The 24,028-nt window shown below is 39.7% G+C and overlaps 1 long non-coding RNA gene across 2 annotated transcripts in view; it reads right to left on the bottom strand.

Moving 5' to 3' along the window:
- The window catches only part of LOC308066682, a 68,851-nt gene that overhangs the window by 25,588 nt on the left and 19,235 nt on the right, over positions 1 to 24,028 (bottom strand). The window contains exon 1 of one of the 2 annotated variants that reach the window (XR_013929259.1): positions 8 to 24,027. The exons of the other annotated variant lie outside the window; for it this stretch is intronic. This is a non-coding gene — a long non-coding RNA (uncharacterized lncRNA). Of the gene's footprint in view, positions 1 to 7; position 24,028 lie in introns of those variants that run through there. 2 annotated transcript variants of the gene reach the window in all.

Genomic DNA, 24,028 nt, shown 5'->3' with positions numbered 1-24,028 from the left:
AACATACCTTAGGGGATATGAGGAAAAGGGAGAGACAGAGTGGGGATGCTTGAGCAGTACAAGGGTTTTCTGCAGAAGACAGCCAGGGGTTGCTGTTTGGTTCCACATATTCCTTTCCATTTTATTTTATCAACCTTTTCAACCTGTTCTCATTGACATTTCACTGGTAGACCTCCTCTGAAAGGACTTGCAGAAGAAACCTGTCCTGAGGAATCTGCAGAAAAAGACAGTACCTGAATAGCAAAATTAACTGAGAGTTGATGTAGTCATTTGAGAGCAGAGGCATCCTGGGAGTCAGCGTGGAGGTGAGGAGAATGAAAGGAGAAGAGAAAGCAAGGGAAACACCTTAGAGAAGCTAAGTTAAATCACCTAGACAGCAAGAATTATGGTGAAGACGAAGGTTAACAATGCCCTTTCTCCTCACACTAGTACAAAGGCTAAGGTAGTAGTCAACATATTTTTATCCTCAAGACACTGGAGCATTTTTTGAAGGTCTCCTATGGAAAGACTTTGTAATAGAAGACTGATGCCACTGGCATGGTTATGAGCATTGCTGTCTTTCTTATAGTTACTAACCAACACTAAAACTGCCATTGGTGCTAAGGGACAACCACATTTAGTCTCACTGTGGTAGGGTTGTACAGTCTCACAACTGTTTGCTGCTACCCCAAAAGCAATCAGAAGGATAAGCCCAGCCAGAGAAAGAACTTGGCAGGTGTAGTTATGGCACTCAGTTTTGTATTATAATAATAAGTATTAACTCATGGGTCACCATGCATTATTAGTAAAGCCATATCGTATAACTGTATGATGGTTTCTCATTTGTTAAACGGGGGAAAAAAGCTTTAGGTTTTTGTCGGAGGGGTTTTTTTCCTTGGTTTTTTTTTCATTTAAATAGGATTATTCCTTAATTAATCTTGGTAAAATGTTTGGGGATCTCCAAGCTGGCAGCAGTATATAAGTAATAAGAAGCAGGCAGTAGGCACTCTATTATTAAAAAATAAATGCATGCACACATTTCACTGCCTAGCTTACAGTTTATACTAGACAGCCTGTGTATGGGCTGGTACTTCGAGCTGTAAGTCAGTATCATCACTCAATATTGATGTATACTGTCCTCTCAGGAGGGTAAGTCAAGTTTCTTCTAGCTCCCTTTACCATCAGTTATTAAAACCTGGTGCTTAAAGGAAATTACTTGTGAAAACAGACAAGTTTTAGGGATGCCAATGATAAATCAACACTTTAATTGAATGTGTATATATTAAAAAATATTCACACATATGTAAATAAAAGAAAAAACTTAATGGATCACAGTGGCTGTCAATGAACAATGTTGGTGGTAGGTTTTTATTTTTAATATAGCTTTTAAACATTCACCTTTTCCAGCAGGATGCACTGGTGAGATGTACTGTCTGATACGCCCTTGGCCAGAATTACCCTTATACACATTGTGCAGTTCACACACATTATGCAGTGTGCTATAAGCTGATTATTTCCTTGGCTGTGGCTCACCCTCTAAGCCTGGGAATTTCAGTGTAGAAGGAATTCCTGTACGTATGTCATTTGTAAAGCACTGCGAGATCCTTTGGGCTGAATATGCACTGTTAGCTGTACACAAGAGAAATAAATAATAGATGTGCTATATTTTTGTAACATTCAGTTGGTTAAAAAGTGCTAGTCTTGGAGATGGACTTTAGGCTTCTTGAGCTGTAAAATAATTGCACACATGTATGTGTATGGAAGTGCATGTAGCAACTGTCCCATAGCATGAGTTTGCTGTCTCAACCCCCCCACAAAATTTCCAGGTAAAATTATAAAATTATACAGAAGATGTATGGTGGATTGGACTGTAAAGCATAATTCTCACAATGCTTGGTTTTGGGAGTCTTGAGATCATCTGAAAAAAATGGGGAGAAGTTTGCTGCAGGATGTTGTTCTCAGGAAGGGTTCAACACAATCCTGCTGAATCACTGAGGAAGCAAAGAGCTTTTCAGTCTTGGTCACGGCATTTAAAAAACAGACTAGAACTAAGCAAGTCAAGAAATCACATTTCTGTTAAAACTGAAATCTTTCTAAGGTCCCTAAATTGTAGTTATGCATTTTTGATGCTTCTTGAAGATATGTACATGCTCCTAATTTCAACCTTATTATCTTAGCAGTTAGGAAATTTGCATCAACATCTTCCTGTCTGGGTAATTTAATTCCCCTTTTTAAAATAAATTCAAATTAGCAACAATAAAAGAAAATACAAAAACATTGTTGAACTCAAGTAGTTACCATAAACAACCCCCCCAAAACCAATCAGGCACTGTGCAAAGTTATTGTTTTGTTGAGGAAAGAAATCCTGAGAAAGGGCCAGCCCCTGATCTCACAAAAACCTATACTGTAATTTCCATTGACTTGAAGAAGAATGGGGCCAGAACGAGAGGGACGTTTGATAACAGGGCTAGGGTGTACTAATGCATGCCATGCAGGAAGAAGAGCTGGGACAAAAGGCAGAATATTTCAGGCCAGCAACACCGTTACCAGAGTTGCTGGGAATGCTTAAATCAGTCTCATCACTGAACGCTTGGGGAAAAAAAAAGGAAAAATAAAGTTAAATCGAATCGTGACAAGCTTAAAGGTACATGGCTGCCTCAAAACACAGATTCCTTAACAATTTCATTAATAATTTTTTAATAATTTTTTTCACTCTTTCCATTCTCTCTGACTTTCAGGTCATCGTTCCTCTTCTGCATCGCAGTACAGGTCACCAGTCCTCAATGAACAAGGCTCATTTTCCAGTACTTGTTAGTTTTCATTTTTTAATTAGCATCTACTAGAAAAGCCTTATTTTGATTTTGGATAGCAAATCATTCCAAGGAAAGCTGAAATCCAAAAATATAAACAAAAGCATTGTATGTATCAGGAAGAAAACCTATGAAATACCTCTACCCATCTTCAGCTGTTTTATTTCTAAACAAAATCTAAAACTAGAAACAACTTCATTCATTTGCCCCTTTTAACTATCATTTCCATGGCAAGACAGATGCAACTGACAGACAAACAAATTATTTGAGAGGTACCTATTGTGGAATGTGCATTTTGCTGTATCTTCATTAAACTGGTCTTGAATGTGAATGGTTTCAAAATTCTCCATACTTTTTAACTGTATAAAATAGAAAAGTAAAATCTGCTAACATCATAAATTGCTTTTGGAATATTTTGATAAATGGACAGTCAAAGCAAAGTCATTTTAATGCTGACGTACCATCAAGTTATAATGGAAGCATATCGGTTTGACTGTGCTAGGGTAGTCATTGCATACTTGAGAACCAGAAGAAATTTTAGTAAAATATGAAATTATTTTAGTAATACGAGTGCTTTAGGAACTGGATTTTAATTATAAAGTTGTAAAAAAACTTGTCATATAGTTGTGTCAGCAAACTATATTAATAAAGCAGAAAAGGAATATATGAAGGGCTCCATGTCTATACATGATGGGATCTGTTGTCCAGTCACTCCTGAGCTGAGGCCTAAATGGTACAAATAATCTTGCAAAAAAAGAAACTGGAAGTAGCTATGCCAGCTAAGCTACCAATCTGAAATCAGTGCAGGCACATATGGACCACTAGTTGCAAGCACTATTCATACATCCTGCAGGAAATTAATCTGTCAGCCTCAATTCATGTCCCATGTCCCCGTCACAAAAATATACCCTTAAAAATGACCTTCCTTGTTGGGAGTTTCGGCAAAGACATAAAAGGAAGAAGAAGCCACAGAAAATCAACCTCCTTTGAGCCTCTAAAGCATGTCACAGAGGAGCAGCGTGGGAGAACTGATATTCCTGATGGCCCATGAGAAGGGAATGATGCAGGAATGGACCTTTATAAATGTTACCACTGCAGCAGGTGACAGATCATGAGCTATGAACTGTCCTGGATCTACCTGCATGCCTTATGAGGTCAGCGGAGGTGTTTAATGACTGCCAATAACTGTTTTTTCAAATACATGCCAGAATCCCTAATGCACATGCATAGCTGCCTATAGAAGTGAATTTTGTTTCAAAGCTCAAATCACAATCAATTTTTTTAAATATATCCATGTACAAGAATTTGAAATTTTGTTTAGGAAAATAAGCCAACTGCAAATTTTAGATTGGGACCAAACCATACATAGAGATTTGTGGGTTTTTTTCAAATTGTGTTGCAACTCTGTGGTTACATTTCTGCTGCTCAGGGAACTGGTGCAGTCTGTACATCTAGACAGACCTCTTCCAATAAGGAATATCAGAAGTTCTGAAGGTTAAATATTTGTAAGTGGAGTCATGTAATTTGCATTGTTAGCTGGCAAGATATTTCCCGCAATGCATTTATAAGATTTATCTTTTTTTTTTTTTTCAAAATGTCAATGAGCAGACATATTTTTCAGAAATTATTGAATGAGTAATTGCCAACATATTTCTGCCCATGAGATTGCTCACAAGCTATTCACTAAAATGACTGCTTTGTGTATTTTAGGAATTCACCACTCATAGATTAGTATTTATAAGGGGTTGTTGGTCACCCAAATCACCTGACATCATTTTTTTACCCTCGGTTGGTAAATTTACAACCCATCAAATGCTTTCCTAAGAGCTGCACGCAGACTTCCAGTTCAGGAATTCATATGGATACAGAAATGCATCATTGCATGTGACAGTTTTTCTGCAGAATATCACTCTAATGAATGTTTGTGGAAAGTGAAGGAATTGCCTCAATTACCATCAAAACAAATAGTTACATTCAAACAAAAGTTTACATTTTTTTTAACAGTCATCAGTCTTTATGTACTAACCTCCATTGACAGAATACATTTCAAGATTTTACAGATGAATAGAACATTTGTTAAAACTACTCTGAAATTCTTGGTTTAGAACATCGTAATTCCAGCACTGTATATGCATGACTCCTTCTTTCCACAGAAGCCCCACATATACAACACAGGGTAAGAAATAGTCATATTACTTAATGCCATTTGGATTGTACTGGACCTTGGTACCATCTGCCCTGTGTATGCTCCCCTTCTAAGGATCTGCTTGTAAATCCTAAAACATTGCAAACTCAGTGCCATAACTTCTAACTTTCCCACGGGTTTCCCATTGATTTAAGCATATTGTGGCATCCACATTAGTGGACGATCTTTAGAAAAAATACAGTGCAGCTTTCTGAATAATTTGGAAACAACAAAATCCAGTTTGCTTTGCTAACTTGTTGAAATAAGCAGACTAGATCCATAAGCTAAGCAAACAGCATTTGGCCCACTTCACCCAACCAGCAACCTATCGGAATGCCCCAGAACAGCAAAAGTACCAAAGACATTTTATTTACTTATCCAACATAGCTCTAGGAATAGATACACCAGTTTGAGAATGTAAGCACAACCTTAATAGACTACCATGAATCTGCATGGCACTGTACCATCACTAATTTGCCCCAAGACATACCAGCATCGGATTAAAATCTTTTGACATACATTTTTATCTATATATTTATAAAATATTATTAACAAGAAATTTAAAGTCTTCTCAGTTAACTAAATAATCAGCAAAAGGAAGCCACTTCTCCCTGGCTAACAGCACACCTCCTAGACCACTGCTGACAAATGCTCTGACTCAGTAACCAGAAGCCCTATCAGCACACCTGACCAAATTCAACCAGGGCTTAAATCAGGCTACAGAGGACATTTCAGAAAGAAGATGTGCCTTGGAAGACTATACTAACACAAAAAAATCACAATTGCCTTCTGCTGAAGAGCCTACAGTGGATCAAAAGAATCTGAATGCCCAAATCAAGAAAAACATGTTGACCAGGAGCATCATTTCAGTAGGATCTGTACTATGCGGTTTCCAAGGATCGTGGTAGCAAACTATGAGTTACAGAAAAATACCTAAGGAGGTAGTAAGTGATTTACTCTCTGTCTTCAATACCTTGGGACTTTAGAAAAGGTTTTTATAATAGATAATATCCTTTACAGTGGCACTAAGAGTTTCTGGCAACAGTGGCACAGGGACTACAGTGAAAGTGGCACAGGAATAAAACCAGAAATGTCTTTCTGTCCTTAGATGTCATTCTCCCAGTGCACATCCTCACTCCCTACTACACTACAAAAGATGCTGACACTTACTAATTAGATCAAATAATATTTATAGAATCCCTTCCCCGATTCTTGGGGAGGTAGAAATTCAGACACAACCAAATACAACCACAACAGCAAATTATTAAACAGCTGAAAACAGTAAGCCCTTCCAGCATTAATCAGAATAAAATCCCAGGTTTGACAGAGAAGACAGAGGGATTGACAGAGAGAGGGAATCATGGCCCTTACAAAAAGGATTAACCCTCTCATCTTGTTGCTGTGGCAAAGGCTCAGTCACCTGCAAGATTGCTGGCTACACCACCATCAAATGGTGCCAGGGACACTACCGCTGGCACCTCTTCTCCAGTTTCTAGAAGATCCCTGGCATGGCCCAGGCTGGGGCCAAACAGCACTCTCCCAAATGCTCCTGGGTGTGGGCTAGGAGTGACCACGAGCCAGGGACTGTTCCCAATAGACATTTCGTATATGACTGGCCTGTTTTGAAGTTCAAGACAGCTTAATGGTATGGATGTTGGCTATTTTGTGCCAGTTGACCTCAATGCCAGAGAATGGTCCAGGATGCATTTAATTTACTAGTGTGGACACAGCCAGTGATGTAAGCCTTCAAGATACATGGTGCCAGCTCTGAGATATCTCTCAGTGAGCTGCCAGATCCCTTTTCTTTAAGGATTTTAAAGCTATGTGCCCAGGATTTGAGAGGCATACAGGGAGATATGTACATACTCTGTGGCAACTTTAATCTCCTAGATGGCTCTTGAAAATAACTGCATTCTAGTAGCGTCTTTCTCTGCTGATATGATAACATCAACCAGAACATCAGCACAGCTCCCAGACTACAAACGTTTCGTGGCTCAGCACCAGGAACATCCCATACCACAGGTGCTACCAGTAATGACAGCAATATAGCTCTAAGGAAGATGGGAACAGGGTGGTGAAAAGAGAGTTTCTGAAAATAGGTTTTCCATGCCCTTGTTGGTGGCCAGAAGTACTCCAAGTTTTAGTTTCCCACCATTAGTCTAGCAGGCTTCCCACTCCCCAATAAACCCCTGCTGATGACAAGAGCTTTTGTCCCTAGAAGGCCCAACAAAACTGAGGTGGTTGGGGGCCACTGCTGAGTGACTTCAGGTTTTCTGTCTCTGCAGCACTGACAAACCCAGGGAAAGAAGATGTAGAAATGCAAACAGGATCTGGGTGACCTATGTGCCACTGCGATTTACTAATCACCACTAAGTCAAAATGCCAGCCGACCCAAGTAGGAAGTTGGAAGGCAAAAGAATCACTAATAAACAGTATATACAGCTAAGATACAAATTCCATCCATCAAAGTGAAAGACCATCCAGACAAGACAAGAGGAAGTATTTTCCAAGGCTAAAATATCTCTGATTTTACCCAAGAAAAGAACTTCTGTAAGGGCAAGTACATGTGAAAGTATTGAAAATCACAAGCAAGGAAAAAGCTTACCCTGGCCACAGGGACAGGCAGTCATAACCAAGTAGGTCCACAGTTTCTGAACTCCTCAAACAGTTATTAGGAAAACAAGACGTTGGATTTACTCTTACATGACAAATGTATGACCAAATAACTGTGCCCATATTTAGGCACCTTAATTTAATGTTTCCAAGAGATAAATAGAGGGATATGTACTATGCTTTATCACTAATTAAGCTGGTTTACACATTCACACCCAGATGAATTCCTGCTCCTTATGGTTTGTACTTTGTAATTGTATTTGCTAGAAGAAGGAGGTGGAGGAGAATGCAACAATTCATGCTGAAAAGGCAGCTAAGTCTCTGCAAGTAACCACGTTCATCAAAAGAGCAGACATTTGTGCTGCTGTACTGGAGGGCAAAGAAACAAAGAAAGAAGGGTTATACATGAACAGCTACCAAAAGTATGGCCTTCATTCCCCTACAGAGAGAAGTTCTTCAAATTCTACAGCTCCGCACCTGTTTTCACTAACATCACATTCCTCTGGTCACAGTTGCCCCAACCTTGCAAGAAGTTAAAAGTAAAGGACCAGAAAGGTAATCAGTGTCTGCAGATAAGGGGCCTCTGGTATCCACCTCATCTCCTGCCCAAGATTAGCTCTGCAGTCCACAATACCCTCAAAAGTGGAGAACGTGATGTGTAGCAAGGGAAGGGAAGGTTTGCCAGCTGGTGGCATGCACAACAGCTGCTCAAATCTGTCACCAAGACATGATTTTGGAGGGGTGGCTGGCCATCCCCTTGGTCACAGGATGAATGTGGCCCACATCCACAAATGCTAGGCAGCATAAAGACCTCTTTATTATAAAGGTTTAGCCATAATGCACTATACATATTTATGCTAAAGCAAAGATGGTAGCAGCTGAGTTAGTCCTAACCAGACTAGAGTTTTCCTTAATATTCAACTACTGATGACCCCACTTTGGGCTTTTATGCAAACAGTGCAGCCCACTGAAATCCATTTGAGAATATCCTTGTGATGCTGCTACTTTTTTCAAGGTGGGCAAGACTCTGCGGTGAGATCCAAGTGAATACTGGATATATACTCAACAAGAAGCAGGGGACCAGGAAGGAAACCTGCAAGCCAAAGCAGCAAGTATGACTGCTGAATCAAGCAGAGAATGACTAGGGAATGAGCTAAGGCCTCATAAAGATGGGAACTGGACAAACTCCATGACAGACACCACAGTGTCATGCAGAACAGAGCCTGGCACGCAGCTAGTATGATTTCCATTACCTAGCATCCAAGAACACATCTGATGTAACAAATTAGAAAAGCTTGTGCTAGCAGTTTTAAAAAGGAGCTGGAAAGGAAAAACAATGAGCTCATGCCTTCTGACCTTGCTTGTTTTTAGCCTGGTTTCCTATGGCAACAAGGCTTGTGATCATGCTGTGTGTGTGCATGTGTATGTGTGCATCCATGTGCATGTAAAAGACAGAAGGTGACCATCAGGGTGTTCAATAACTGTTGCGTGCATTGCTAGTTTGGTCAGACCTGGCACTCAGATACAGTTCTCAATGATAATTAAGATCCAATGAGTTTTGTGGAAGAAGGTGGCCACCAGAACTACAGAGACCTGTAAGTTTCCCAGGTTGGAGGGAAAGGTAGCACGGTGAGCACATCTTATTAGGCACCAGAGAATCCACGTAGGGGAGAGCAGTTATGAATATCCCAGCTGCAGGAGAAGCATCCATCAGAACTTGCAGCAAAGCATGAAACAACCCTAGGAAATCAGCTTTGTCAGTTCTGGTGCTATGGTATGTAAGACATTCAGATGCTGTCCCCTTCCCTATTTTTCCTGGTGAAAGTTAACAGGGGCATTCCCACTGCTGGTCTTCAGGAAACTGATCCTGATTGACAGCAAGAAGACAAGAACTTTTAACTTTTTTAATATTTTTTTTAGGACTTGTTTTGCAAGGCAAATGAGAATCAAAGATTTGCTGACCACCTTCTTCAACAAAGGGCCAAGAAACATCATAGGCAGCTTAGCTGGGTCCTCTCAAAATAGCTGAGGAAAACTAAGTGTTGACTGAGGTCTGCCAGATAAAAAAGGACCATGAATTCTGGTCAGTGTGGTTTGGGAAGACCCACCAAAACCTTTCTACCTATCTTTGTACGTCACCTTCTGACACAGCAGGCTGCCTTCCTTCTTCTCAGTAATTTTTAACAACAGGGAGGGAGCAAACGACTGTTCCAGACAGGAACCTTCAGGAATGATCAGCAACCAGGCCATTCAGATGGGATCACCAAGCTACACTCAGAAGTGAAGAAAGTGGAGTAAGTCAGTGTATACCAGTCTACACAATTCAGTAACAGCTGCCTAGGTTCAGTCTGCGCAAAACTGTGTCTGCTTGTTGAAGCCTCCATTTTGCTGAAACATTTCTCATAAATACTACATACCATTTGAAAACCAGACATCTGGCCAGGCTTATACTGAAAAGCTGGTGGAGCCAGAAGAGGACCTGGAAGTCCTGCTTATTACTGCTGTATTTGAATCACAGAACCTAGCAATCCATTTGGGCTACTCACATTTACAGGACGCAGGAGTGAAGCCATTACAAAGTAGTTTGAAGAAGGAACAATGGCCAATATTGCTGTCACCCCTTTTAGTGGAGACAGTCATCTGTAGTATACAGTTCTACACATGAGCAAATTCAATCTCTCCTGTAAAAGCCAAAATTGCTATTTGTCATTGCTATGTACAGTCAAATACCTATCATGTTTGATTGCAAAGAGACCACCCTCACTGCCTGATGAAATCGTATCTCTACACATTGGCAGATCCACTTGGGATCCTCTGATCCAGAAGTCACTCCAGAGTCATCTGAAAAGAATCTTTTTTGTTTGATTCCAAGTCAAATGTGAAATGTTAAAATCTTCCCTACCAATGTCAACAGGCAATATATGAGTAGTATATCTAAGGGCAGAATTTGACCCTCATCGTTTTCCTTAATTTTCACTACTGTAAAAAAAGTCTTGTTTAAAATCTTAATTGCCATTTACCAGGTAGATATATTTGTCACAGTTGCAAACATGGCTTCTAAAACATATATTTTTTTGGCCTCCTGATTTACCATTGACTCTGTCCTCAGATCCCTTTTTTCTCATTGCACAAGCTTCTGACTACGTTATAAATATTGCCCAAGTTGTGAAATACACTTTTTATGCACCTCTGTCCTTCTGCTTTTACACCATACCCCTCAACTCTAAAACTGATACTGATTCTATTAAATTCAGTATGAGCAGTATCAAGAACCAGGCATGTAGCTTTTTCTTAGCTGGTTTTTAATTTCTGGTTGCAGTTTGGAAGGGATGGGGTGAATGGGAAAAAAAGCCTAACAAACCAAAACAAAATTCTTAGTGAAAACACACAGCAACTGTAACAACTTAGATATATAAAATAAAAAGCTGTTAATCTAATAGCATCTTTAGTAAGCCTTTTGAACCCCACACACAAATTTTAAAGACTGATGCCTGGTTTTGCACATTTTTCAACCAGGTATTATCATATGGGAAGATTTCTAGATGCTAGAATAATACCTATAGATTTAACTAAATCAGGACCAAATGTTTCAACAATCACAATGATTATATTTGATTATCAAGTATTTGAGTCACCTTTATCTTATGGTACCAAATTAAGCAGTTTCATTTATGCATTACATGTCCCAAACAATCCAGCCAATTTCACAAAATAGACTGTCATATTTCTTGATGATCCTGGCAGGCATATGTAATTAAAAATAAAACTTAGTATCTGTAGCCCTTCCCTGTCTTCTTCTCCATCCAAATATCTGCAGGTCCCATGCCTGCAAACACATACTTGTTTGAGGAGCCCAGCAGGGCTCAGACTACTCACAAAATTAGGCTTACTCATACGTACAGAAGTGTTTATAACCTCAAACCTGAATCCCCAAGCTTGCAAGAAGGACTATCCCAAACAGTGACTGCTCAAAACAAGAAAACTTCAGTATAGAGTATTTAGTGCAGAGGGTAAATCCTCATTTGAAAGACAAGATACTTGAAAGACAAGGAAAATACTAGTAATATACATAGAAATAGAGGATTAGAATCATACAGAAATTAAAATCTGCTTCATATCTGCCCAGAAAGAAATATTAAGTAAAATATCAAATAAAAAGCAATGACCAGGATGGTCAACAGTAAATGACAAGTAAATAAATTGTTAATCGGTAATTTAAATGAAAAAAAAATAAAAATCTCCAGCCTTTATTCTCAACAGCAAGCTTTTTTCTATATTTTTAATGTCAAAATTTAAAAAAGAAGGAAAAATGACTGTTACTATGGAGTAAATATGAAAAGAGGATTAACATTTATTTTTAATATTCATATTTATTTAATAACATTTATATTAACAGATGACAGAGTGATAAAATGGCAGCATGCTGCTCTGACAATTTTTTTTCTGATCCAAGCTTGTTTAACATTTAGCTTCCACTACTACCTCAGTGGAATTATTTTTCTTTCCTACTTTGGGTTACATTCATATAAAAAATTCATCCTAAACCTGCTTTGTTGGTTGTAAATGTGCAGGAGACTTTTGTTTGCATTCGACTGAGCCAAAACATGCTTGCTTTATATGTCTGAATTGCCCTTATGAAGCCAATGGGCTAGATGCTGCTTACATATAATAGGACTAGATTCATGGGACAGAGCAATATGGATTTGACTGTTATCTAAACATGCAATTAGTTTTTGGTTTTTTAGCTGTAGCAGTCATTATGCACTTTATATCAATAACCCCCTGACTAGCTATAGCAAGAATGACAGAGTAAAGTTTTAATTTTTTGTTTGTTCTCTGTTTCATTATAAATTTGGATATTTTTTTTCCCCAAAGGATGCAAAGAAATCATACTTATGGCTGATTTTTAATGCCAGTTTCTGCTCTGGCCACTCAGATAAATACCTTCATTTACTGAAAACAAGACTATGATATAATAATGTGCAGAAAGTGAGCTGTCTTTGGCCTTTACGCACATGGGCTTGGAACCTGTATCATGCCTAACAGGCACACTTTTCTCCCCCCGTACCCCCAACATTGTCTTACTCACATACCAGACCCTTGAATAAGCATATACAAAGTAAAATTTTCATTAAGGCTTACTTCTACTACACAAATGTAAAACATCCTCAAGGTCTCCATTACAATGCTGCCTAACTTTAGAATAAATAAACCAAAATTACTACAAATATTCCTTCCAATAAGAAGCCAAGCCTGTATTCATCGTGCCTCCTTAACTTCTAATTTCAAAATGAGACTCCAAGTATTCTTGGTATCTTTTTGATCTTTGTTTCCTTCTTACATTTTTAGCATTCCGTTTTCTTCATTTTTGCTCCTCTTCAATAGACAGATTATCTTAAGCCTTGACACTGCAGCATTGAGGCAGGCTGCTGGCTCAGCTGACTGGTATCAGCCACTGCAACTCCACAGGACTTCACACACTACACACCTACTGGTTTACAAGACTGAAGCCCACTAAGGTTAAAAACTATCTGGGACTAAAGATCAGGACCAAATATATTCCATTTTTATTTTGACGCAGGTGTTCTACCAGGCTGAGCTACCATTGCAGCAGAGCAGTGGGTAGCCCAGCAGGGCTGGTGCTGCAGCTACCACAGGGCTTGCACGCTGAGCACGTGGCCTCAGTGTGACGGTGCACGTCCCCTCTCCTGCCCACTCACCTGATCGGATGCACTGCCACAGCCTTATGCATCTGCTGGCCTTAGAGGGTAGGGGACTGACTGCATAGACAAGTTTCACCCAAAGCTGATGCCTAGATGACCAAATGGGCACATATCACTGTGCTCCATTAGCACCGATTGCACCTTTCAGAATTCCCTTATATCCAAGACCTTCTATTTGCTCCACTGAAATTCTGTTATTCAAATTCCGTACTGTTCAGGGCTGCTAGAAATGACAGGGAGCAAGCTCACTGGTATCCTTCTTGACATCTTTTCCCAAAACTCCATTAGACCTAACCTTACCTTCTGGATACCAGAAAGTAATATCTCATAATTGTTAGATTCTATATACTTTTATTCTTAAAACTGCTACAGATTAAGTGCTATATAGTTTGGGGACTATCCATAAGGTTAAAAAACTTCAAACTTGCTTGTCTGAGGTTAGGCTCCTAAATTAGGTGGCAGGGAAAGGCAAGCCAATAAATAAAAGCTTTTTAAATCAAGGAACAACTATTTGGTGTAATGTCTATGACACATGCAGATGCAAAAGCCCACCTATGAAAGCAACCAGTATTCTTAACTTGGTAATTAAGTAAGCGGACTTTGTTAGGAAAATTTGGATAATAAAGTAAGAAGGATTTGGCCCACAGTTGCTTCATCACTACGGTGAGGGGAGGAGAGAGGAAATCTCCTTTGGTGTGTTAGACACTTCAGATACATGTTCATGACTTCTCAGTCCCTGTGACAGAGACACTGCAGTCTGTTTCCAAATAGAAATCGTGACATTAAGTGATCACCAAAATAATTTTGACCTTCAAGGACAAATTAAAATGGAAAAAAGCAGCAAAAACTAATCTGCTTCTTCCCACTGAAGTCCAGATGATGCCTATTCCCCTAGATATATAAAAAACTCAAAACATACTTGTGCATAAAGAGGAGACCACTGGTACACAATTCTTCTCTCATGTACAACCTCATGCACATGTCTACCTAACGCATGCACAAAGCCACAGTAAGAACTACACAAAACATACACTTTTTTGTATATGAACAGATAGATAGATAGAATATATATGGCTACATGTGCACCCATACACACAAAGAAGTCATGACAGCTGATTTCCTCAAATAAACAAGGCTACAGAATGGACTGATACACAATTCCTATTCAGTGAAAAAATAGCTCTTAATTTCAGTGGGGTTTGGATCAGATTTGGTTAAACTAGGTGAGCAGTATGTAATTTATCGACATGTATTTTCAAACACATTTTCAAGTCAACCATTGGAACAATGCATTTGTGAAATCCCTCTCCAGCATAACTGTTTCACTATATAGAAGAACTATACTGCAGTTTCATGAACAACTTAAAATTCTATTAACCTACACAGATGCCTTACAACTAAATGAACTGAGGACAGATAAATTTGATTCTATTTATTATTTTTGGTTACTATACTTTTCCTAGTTTTTTAATGCACATATGCCTACATAGATGTGCGTACAACCAGACCCCCACATACAAAGTCCTACTATACTAGTTTGAATTTATACAAGAAATTCCTTTAACAGAAATTAATCAAGGGACAAATTTAGTTTAGTAACAGTGAAAAGCTATGACCATTATTTAATTGGGACAGTGGCAGCTGAAATTTCACATATGAAGTGCAGGAAATATGAGGGAGGCATGCTTATGTGGTACCAGTGAGTTCAGGAGTGTTTCAGGAGTGTTACATGACTGGGGGTGCAGACAGACTGGGGGTTTTTTTTGTAGATCAGAACACCCAAATTAATCTGAAAAAAAAAAAAAAGATGAAATGCAATAAACATTACGCAGAACAATGTTTTCTTCCATTTAAATCTCATCAGATTTTGCTGATTTTTTAAAAGATTTGTTTTCTTGGTTGCAATATTTTCTTAAATTTGTGCAGCAAATAAAATAGCTAAATCATGATGTTTCTATTGTATATAAATATATATTGAATGAACAAAATAAATTAAATAGATTAATATGCCTCAAAAAAGAGGTCAAATAACTTCAGAATAAAAAATTATCACTCTTGAACCAGTACTTTTTGTATACAAGTCTAAAGGAGTTTTGCTAGTGGCCTCACTGTAGGAACAGAACTGACTCCATAATCTCATGAACCTTATAGAAGAGTAAATGAAGGTCTTATTCAAAAAGATACAGTATAGCAGGTTACAAGTGTTTCAGCACTCATGTTCATTTGGGAATCTTTAAACCTATTGGCATGGAAGTACTTGGTCACATTTTGTTTACTGAGTGTTAAACTTCAGGATCTCCACTCTCAGTTTGGCAGCTGCATTACACACGTATTTTTAAAATCCATTACATAGAGAAAGGCCTAGTTTGACTATGAATAATCAGAGAAGGAAACAAGCAAACAAGCTAACAAAGTATCAATTGTTTGTGTGATACAAGTTTGGAAAGTCTCTGTTCAGTTGCCAGGGATTAATTGTTAGTGTTAAAAATAAAAATAAAAATACAAATACCCCCACCCTCATCTTTTGACAACCTGAGCAGAGAGAACCTGGAAAAAGAAATATTCCTGTCAGGCTTTGAATCATCCCTTTGCCATGGAGCAGATGTAGCATGGGACAGTGAATTAATAAAGTCAGAATATTTATTGCTAATGGGTTTACTAAGCATGTGAACAGAAACCCCATCACTCAGTGCCAGAACTACATCCTATGGAAACTGTTCAAAGCAAGAACAAATAGAAATTGACAGGAACCAGGATCCTTCAGGGAGGGCTGTAAGGTCTTTATCCCACTTCTGCGACTGGACAATTAAAAGCAAAGCAAAAATCAGCAAGAGCTTGATTTTCAAGACAATCAAGGTATTTTTACCCATTGTGTAAAAGGAAGGGAAAAAAATCTCAGATGCAGTACTGCAAGACAAAAGGCCTTTCCCCGCAAGCATCTGCTTCTCTTAGCAGTGCTTACTGCTGTGAGGAGCCCTACTGTGGTCAGGCTACGTCCTGTTAGAAGACTGCTTGGAAGAGGAAAGCCCTTGCTGGATCAGGACGTAGTTACTTTACTCAAGAAATAGCTGCTGAGTTTGCAAATAACGTACAAAGCTTTGTATCACAACAGACTGCTGGTGAATACAGCCAGCCATAAAATATTTTCCTGACTATATGGTTAAAACTGGGGTTAAAAAACTGAATGGAATTTGCAGAAATGCAGGTAAGACCTTTTTTTTTTTTAAAATGTTCTCAACTCCAGAAACTGACATAGTAAGATAGTCTGCCCCATACTTCAGCATAATTAATACTGAATAGGCCTAAAAAAAGTTAGTAAATATTTATGAAATGAACCATAATTTTCATAGTGTACAGTAAAACCTGTGACTCAGGAAACCATCTTTAAATTTTTGTAAAACCTACACATATCAAGAAAAGGATGACATTTTGTGTTTATTATTTCTGCTATGGATTTGCATGCACATGTATTTGTGGATATATTCACACGTGCAGATACACATCCATCCATGCACCCATAAAATAGTCTGCACATACAAAGACTTGTATATTCACAAATACCAGGTAAAAAACCATGAAGAACTAAAAAATGCACCTTGTATAATTGTTACAATAAGTTTGAACTATTGAGTTATTATCTAAAAAATGTCATGGTTTCTGATACTAGATTTATTATAAAGAGGAAAACCAGAACGCACTTGGAGAAATATTTTTTTTAAAAAAAATGTAATGCTAATTTCCCATTTCATAGGCTCTTTATTGTTGTATTTTGTTCAGCATGGCAGTCTGACCAGTAAAAAAAAAAACCAATACTAAAAAAATCAATTGTTTATTTTCCTATCCTAGCTATTTTACCTCCTAGCTGTCATGTACTAACACAAATCAGTTAATTCGGCTTTTTGACATTAAATACAAAATGAAGTCCTTTAATTTAAAAACAAAAGATTTTTTTTCTGTTCCTTCTCAAAAACATACCTTTTTTTTAATTAAGAAAAACATGGGACTTTAAGAAGTCATGGCCACAGGTCCTTCAGGATGACTTTTAGGGTCACACTTCAACATAACATCCCTTGTACCACAAGCCTGCTGAGCAGAGCTCCCAAATGTTTCAGCTTAGTGATCTGGCACCCTGCTATTTTATGTCACACTATACCCAAATACTTCAGCCTCTTAATAAAACCTAGAGGTGAAAGTGTGGGTGACCTGCCAGTATATGGACTAGAACAGTTTGGTGCACAAATCAGTATTGTAAGTTGGGATTTTTTTTTGTTGCTCCTGTTTTTCTCATTCGGTTCAATTAGGTTGGCCTTTTCCTACAACTGCACGATGAAAACACATGCATATGGACATACACAAACAATTATTTACAAAAAATCTCTATAAAAGTGTGGTATACATGTTAACAAATCCTATTTTTGTGTAGTAGATTCTTCCATCCCACCCTTGCTTTCCTCAGTTTATCATGAAGTAGGGAGCGCACGCTCCCCTCTATACCTTGTAACTTCTGTCATCATCTGCAATGTACTGCAGATGGGTAAGGCATTTCTGACCTAGCCACGCTGCCTGCAAAGGCTGCATCAGCCCTGTGCAACAGGCACAGCAGCACACACCACACTAATTTACCTACAAAGCAATTTAATTAAGGCAAGGAACCTTACACCAAACTCCACAGCTGAGAGGAAGATTTCTCGCAGTTACATTGACAGGCCCTGAAATCGGCTTCCTCTGCTCCGTGATGAACTCTGTGATTATCCAAGTGCCAGAAGACAGTGGCCAACCCAGCTAGTGGTCACGTCTGCTGAACTGGCTGCTCAGACTCAGGCTCACTACTCTGCCCTCTGCCATGCCTCCCAGTTTTCACGTCCTGTGTTCACCAGGAGCATTCATTTTGTGCATTGTAGGAAACAAGGCAGGAGGAGCAGTGTAGCAGGGGAGTCAGCTGAGGGCCCTTTCCACAGACAGGTGTCCACAGAGGTGGGTGAAAATCTGGGGGAAACAGTGGAAGAAAAACAGAGAGACAGTGCATGTATGCCTGAGTCAGGACAAAGGTGAAGGAGGAACAGTGAAACAGAAAAAAGGGGAAAACAGGAAATTTGGAGGGAAAAAAAAAAAAAAAAAAGGTGAGGGGTAGGGATTGAAAGAGGAGAAATAGGAACTGTCTTGCCACGTTCACATCATGAGTTGCATCTAGTCATTTCTCTACCTGTGCTGTATCATACTTCCCTAGCAGATGTTCCTGTGAGGGTAAGGAGAGTGACTGAGAAGCATTGCTTTGATGAGGGTGAGTCTGGGAACCAACAGTAAACAGAATTATTTAAAAAAAAACAACTGTGGGTCACTCTGCTAATTCTTTTCTCTCTTTTTTTTTTCCTTTTTTTTGGCTTCTTAAGTCCTGATTTGAAAGGTTACCAAATACATTTGGTTTGGAAAATTACCAAATACATTGCCAAAAAAATGACACTCCCCAAAGCCATGTCATCTCTCCCCGTACTTTAGGATGTCCCTCCCTTTATACCTCCTTGAGAGGAAATTAAGTTCCTTTTCCAACCAGGAATTCTACCTAGCCCTATGTTTGGGACACATGGGCTGGAGACTCTCTGAGAAGCAAGAGGCTGCACAAGCAGATCTATGGCAAAGGCCAAGAACTGTGCCTGGGCAGGGAACCCCTTGCTGCACCATCCCTGCACTGGAGATGTACCAACAAACAGCAAATTAGCAATAAGTATCTGTTTCAATCAAAATTGGGAAACATACTGGCACAGGCAGGAACTTCTAACAGGTATATCAAGATTATTCACGTTCTCTGAACAGATAGATAGCTTATGTACATTCCCGGTCTTTGCCTTCCTGCCTGCCCTGCTCCTACTGGTTTTCTCCTCTCTTAAATCACGGGCCATTTCTAATGTAACAAAACAGCACAAGAACACATGCTGAAAATTAACTAAAATGTAACAACATAATTAAAGAGATTTAGAAAGGAAGCCAGAAAGTGATAAGAGACCTGGCATCAGCTTGCCACTAAGGACATGGGCAGCTATGCCTGACATGCAGGATTTTAGCAAGTCACCCAGCCAGGCTTTCCAGACAGTGAAAGGCAAGGGCACTGAGATGTTTCTGTGTTGGCTTTTGTGTCTTGCTTTGGATGCTTGTAGTTCATGGTATTTATGTTAAATTAATACTGCTGACTATATATTCTGTATATTGAGGTTAAATAACTGATACTGTCATGGCTGCTGGCCACTTCTCCCCAACCCTTCTACTAATTAACTGGCTTTTTTCATCTTTACTCCTTTCCCAGGAAATGCTGACATTTTTTGGGGAGTGGACACTATGTGTCATTCACTCAGCACAAGATCAAAAACACTCTCTTCTAAACTGCTTCCTCCTTTCCCCCCTTTCACTTTTGCTGAGGGTGGACACCAACATGGGCACTGACTTACACCTGTACAGTTGGGACTGTAATGCGACGAGCTGCACAACACCACATGTTTTTTCAGGGTTTGTCCCGATTCCTGTGTTGGAAAAGAACCTCATTTGCTTCAGTAAAGCTATAAGCTCAAGGGTGCGGTGGGCACTGATTCAGTAGTGCTTTCTGCCTCCCACACCGATCTGGTAGGACTGTTCATATGAGGGCAGATAATTCAAGGGGGAAAAATGGAAGAATCACATCCCTTAAAAAAACTAGATGTAATATCTCCATGGCAGTTTCCCACTGCTTTTTTTTTTTTTCTTCCCCTATCAACCGTGCACTTATTTTGAAAATGCATCATTTAAAACAATCAAATTCCCAAAGAATTTTTTTTTTTTTTGCTATTTCTTTTCCAGGAAGGTTTGCACACAAACTGAAAATGTTCAGGTTTCCCAGGCAGTTGAACCTCATCCGCTTGGGCAGAAGCCCATGATAGCTTACGTTATTTAGCATGGCATTATCCCATACTGTTTACTTACAGCTCACTGAAAATACGGGATGATGGAACACATTTTCCTGGGCACACCCTGACTTTATTCTTAGTAAATTGTTTACTATATTCTCAGCCCAGAAACTCACATTACTCCAAGCCCTTTTTAAAAAAATATGTGCCCAACTGAAGTGGCCACTTTCAGCTGTGGGGACAAATTGACAATAACCCTTTCAGTACCTCCACTGGCTAGCAAAGGGGGCAATTTCAGAAGATAGTCTGGCCATCTACTGGGAGACAGAGCTGCTGCAATGGGAGAGCAAGAACAGGAGGAAAACAGGGATTTGCCAGATTCAGAAAGCTTTGGGGATGGGGGAATCCCCTAAGAAAATAAATGGAAAATTAAACTTACGTCCCTTTTCCTCCTGCACGTCTCCCATCTATGCCAGCCTGGAAGAGAACAATGTCGTTCCTAGACATTAGGGCTAACAATGCCGTAACTCAGCAACGTTGCACAAACATAGCGGTCACATTTCGCCTCTGGCTGGATTTGAGGGAATCATTCCTTTTCTCCTGAGGAGGTTAATGCTGCATCCTGGTGACCAGCACGGGTACCATTGGTACTGGAATGCACATCCTTATGACTGCACTTATAGCTCAGCCCGTGGCTACCTGCACAGGGACAGGAACATGGGTCACAGGAAGCACCTGATCTGTGCTAGAGGCCATACTGTGGCTATGCAGAGCAGACAGTGTGTACCAACCCTGGGGAGGTTCTACCAAGACTAAAGCTGTATTAGAAATGAGACTCATGCCATGCTGCTACCATGACGCATTTTTCCATGTGCAAATACCATCACTGATAAAGCACCTTCTGTGATCCTTCCAAACCCATCCGATCAATAGCATCAAATACACTTTAAAACACAAGTGTCACTTCTTATTTTTTAAGTGGAAACTTTGAGTTTCACAAGGACAAGTTTTGCAACTCTCTTCTACAAATCAGGAAGTTTGAATATCCAGAATTAAAACAAAATGCTAGGAAAAAATCCATTTTATATTCACATATATATGTATATTGTGTGCATGTGTACATGCATGTGTGCAGCCAACCCTGTGCCGCTGTACATTATTCTGAACAACACTAGGTCACTTATACAGAAAACGGCCTGTATTTAAATAAGGTGCAACTTCTCCCTGCTCCAAACAATATCCACAGACAATGCTGCAGGTCCAAACGCATCTCTTTCCCTGTTATATTTACAAAAAGAAATGGATTATATTTACAAACAGAAATTAAAGTGAAACAGCATAGTCTCATTTCAGACTGTTTGGCTGCTGTAGTGCTCCTCTCTGAAGTTTGATAAGTCTACACCCTCTATTTTCCCCCAGACTGCTTATCATGTCTGCAGTACCATAAATCTGCTAACCTTTCCTACAACTTCTACTGCTAATTAGGCTTCATCAGGGTTTTCACTCTTACACTCCCTACATTAAATAAATGCAGTGCCAGCTAAGCATGCTGTAAGAATGGCTAACTGCATTACTGGTTATCAGAGCAGTTCCAGTGGTCATGCTAAACAGGTGATAATAACAGTGGGAATATTTTGGCAAAACAGGCCTGTGTGGACACTGCCAGTGACTCAATAAATGTTACTTAGCATTCCCTAAGTAGTCCCCATAAAATATTTCACAGAAAGGAAGAGAAATAATAACCTTTTGTCCTTGGTGGGTGGGGGGGTGGGGGGTGGGATGACAGCGGGGACAGAGGATGATAACACTAACCAAATTAACTAGCCAACCAGCCCTCACTGAACCTGGGGTACATCTAGTGTTATAAAAGACAAAAGGTATTTAATTTAATTTTTAGAAAAAGGCCCTTCAAAAGTATATTTAAAAAACACTAGCATTTCAGCAAGAGCTGATAGTTATTGAAAGCTACACAAACAACCACCACCACAAAACTTGCCTGAAAATATAATAATAAAAATAAAAGTTAATTTACTTGTGTCCTTTATTAGAGCGATTTCTATAGCCAGAAATGAGATGGCAGCATACCACAGCTAATGCAAATATTATAGCCAAATGTATTTGTGGTGACAGATTTAATGAGAAAAAATGAGAACTGATATGCAGATGATCTGTAAAAGATTCAAATACTAATACAAATTGGGGGGGAGGGAGGGTAGAAGGAGGGGAGCGTAAGAGTGTTAATCATTATTTCATGAGGCCCATGTTCACAAAGCATTTTTTTACAGATGGTTGGAGGTATTCCTCAACCCTTAACTGACAGGAATACAGGAGGCTCAGAGGCCTTAAGCAGCAATTCTATTCATAGGCCCTTAGCCTTTATATAATTGTATTAAGCGCAGTAACAGACGTTAAATTAACATGCACTGACCCCATGCTCCTAGCTATGTATGCCTTGACCTTTTAAAAAACCTCAAGAGTAGTACTAGTTTAATATTTGATACGTCCTCTTTTGGGGGAGATTAAATGCTGGTATAGGAGGTGTATGTACTTGAGGCCCTAACAGGCCCTTTCCGTCTTTGGCTACAAGGATCTGCTTTTCTTTCCTATCTTCAAATAAGCAGAGTTTGTCTATTTTGGTGGTAAACTAGCTGATAGCAGTAAAGTGCTGCTAAGCTTTATGGGGCCTAATGAAACATTTGACCTAAGTCAGGTGGCAACTGAGCCCCTAACCTCTGAAGACATCTGCCCATAATGGCAGCTTTCTGAAGGAAGACATTTTTGCTGTTTTACAGCAAATCTTACCTCACAATTTGTGGACGGATAACGGATGTTGAGAAATTAAATGCCAAAATGAAACGACAAAAATGGGCGTGCAAAAAGCCTTCCTATATATTTTATTTACTCATAAATGGAATTTAAAATTCAAAATACAGTAAATGTAAAGAGACTTTGCTGTAGTTACTTATCTATAAACTTTTGATTTTGTTACTGGAACATATTTCCTCTGTCTCCAAGGTTGCCAGGTCTGGCAAGGGATGATCACTAAAAATGACTGAAAACAACTTATTTCATTGTTTTACTGTAGGGGGTCCCTTCAGCTTTTAAAACGTGGTGTTAATTCATTTACCTCAGTTTTCTACCTCACAATTAGTAGTAGGCAGAAATTGTACTAGCTGTCTCAAGGATCGTGTGTTTAAAAAAAAAAATAACAGAAGAAGAAATCTACACGACAAAAATTACGAGGATAGCAAATGTTGGACAATGCTTTTAACTGTGAAGTGGGAGAGACCGTGAAGTAGCAAAGAAGGAAAGATGAGGTAAAGAACAAGGTTTGATGTAAAGAATGAGATTTCAGGCAAAGCCCACTAACTTTTTCCTTCTCTGCCTCCTTATGACGACAGGTTTCACTCAAAACCAATGCAACAGCCTTTTTATATATAATTTATATGAACTTTATGTAGGTTTGCCTGCCTCTTTCAATGCCCCGATCTCCCTTCCACCAGACTGTGCCCTTCCCTGTGCAGACGAGGGGCGGCTGCCTGCACCCGGGGACGGCAGATGCTGCCCAGGGCCCTGCCTGGGCCAGGGTCCCTGCCTGGGCTGGTGGCTCCTGAGCCGCCGTCTAGTGTGGCCTTATGTAGGGCCTGGCCGCAGCCGCCGCCGGGGTCAAAGGGGAGGGCGGCAGCCGAGGAGCCAGCCGGGGGGCTGCCGTCCCCGCGCCTATCCAGCGTGCGGGGAGGGAGCCCACAGCCCCCGGGTCGGCTCCCCGGTCTCTGTGAGGTCCCCAGGCCCCCACCTTGACGCCACAAAGCCCCGGGAGTGGAGGAGGAACCCGCTGCGCCGCTG

Source organism: Falco punctatus (assembly GCF_963210335.1).
Source record: "Falco punctatus genome assembly, chromosome: 7".
In the NCBI taxonomy this organism is placed as follows: domain Eukaryota; kingdom Metazoa; phylum Chordata; class Aves; order Falconiformes; family Falconidae; genus Falco; species Falco punctatus.
The sequence above is the reverse complement of the archived record's forward strand: the minus strand, read 5'-3'. Positions and strand labels throughout refer to the sequence as shown.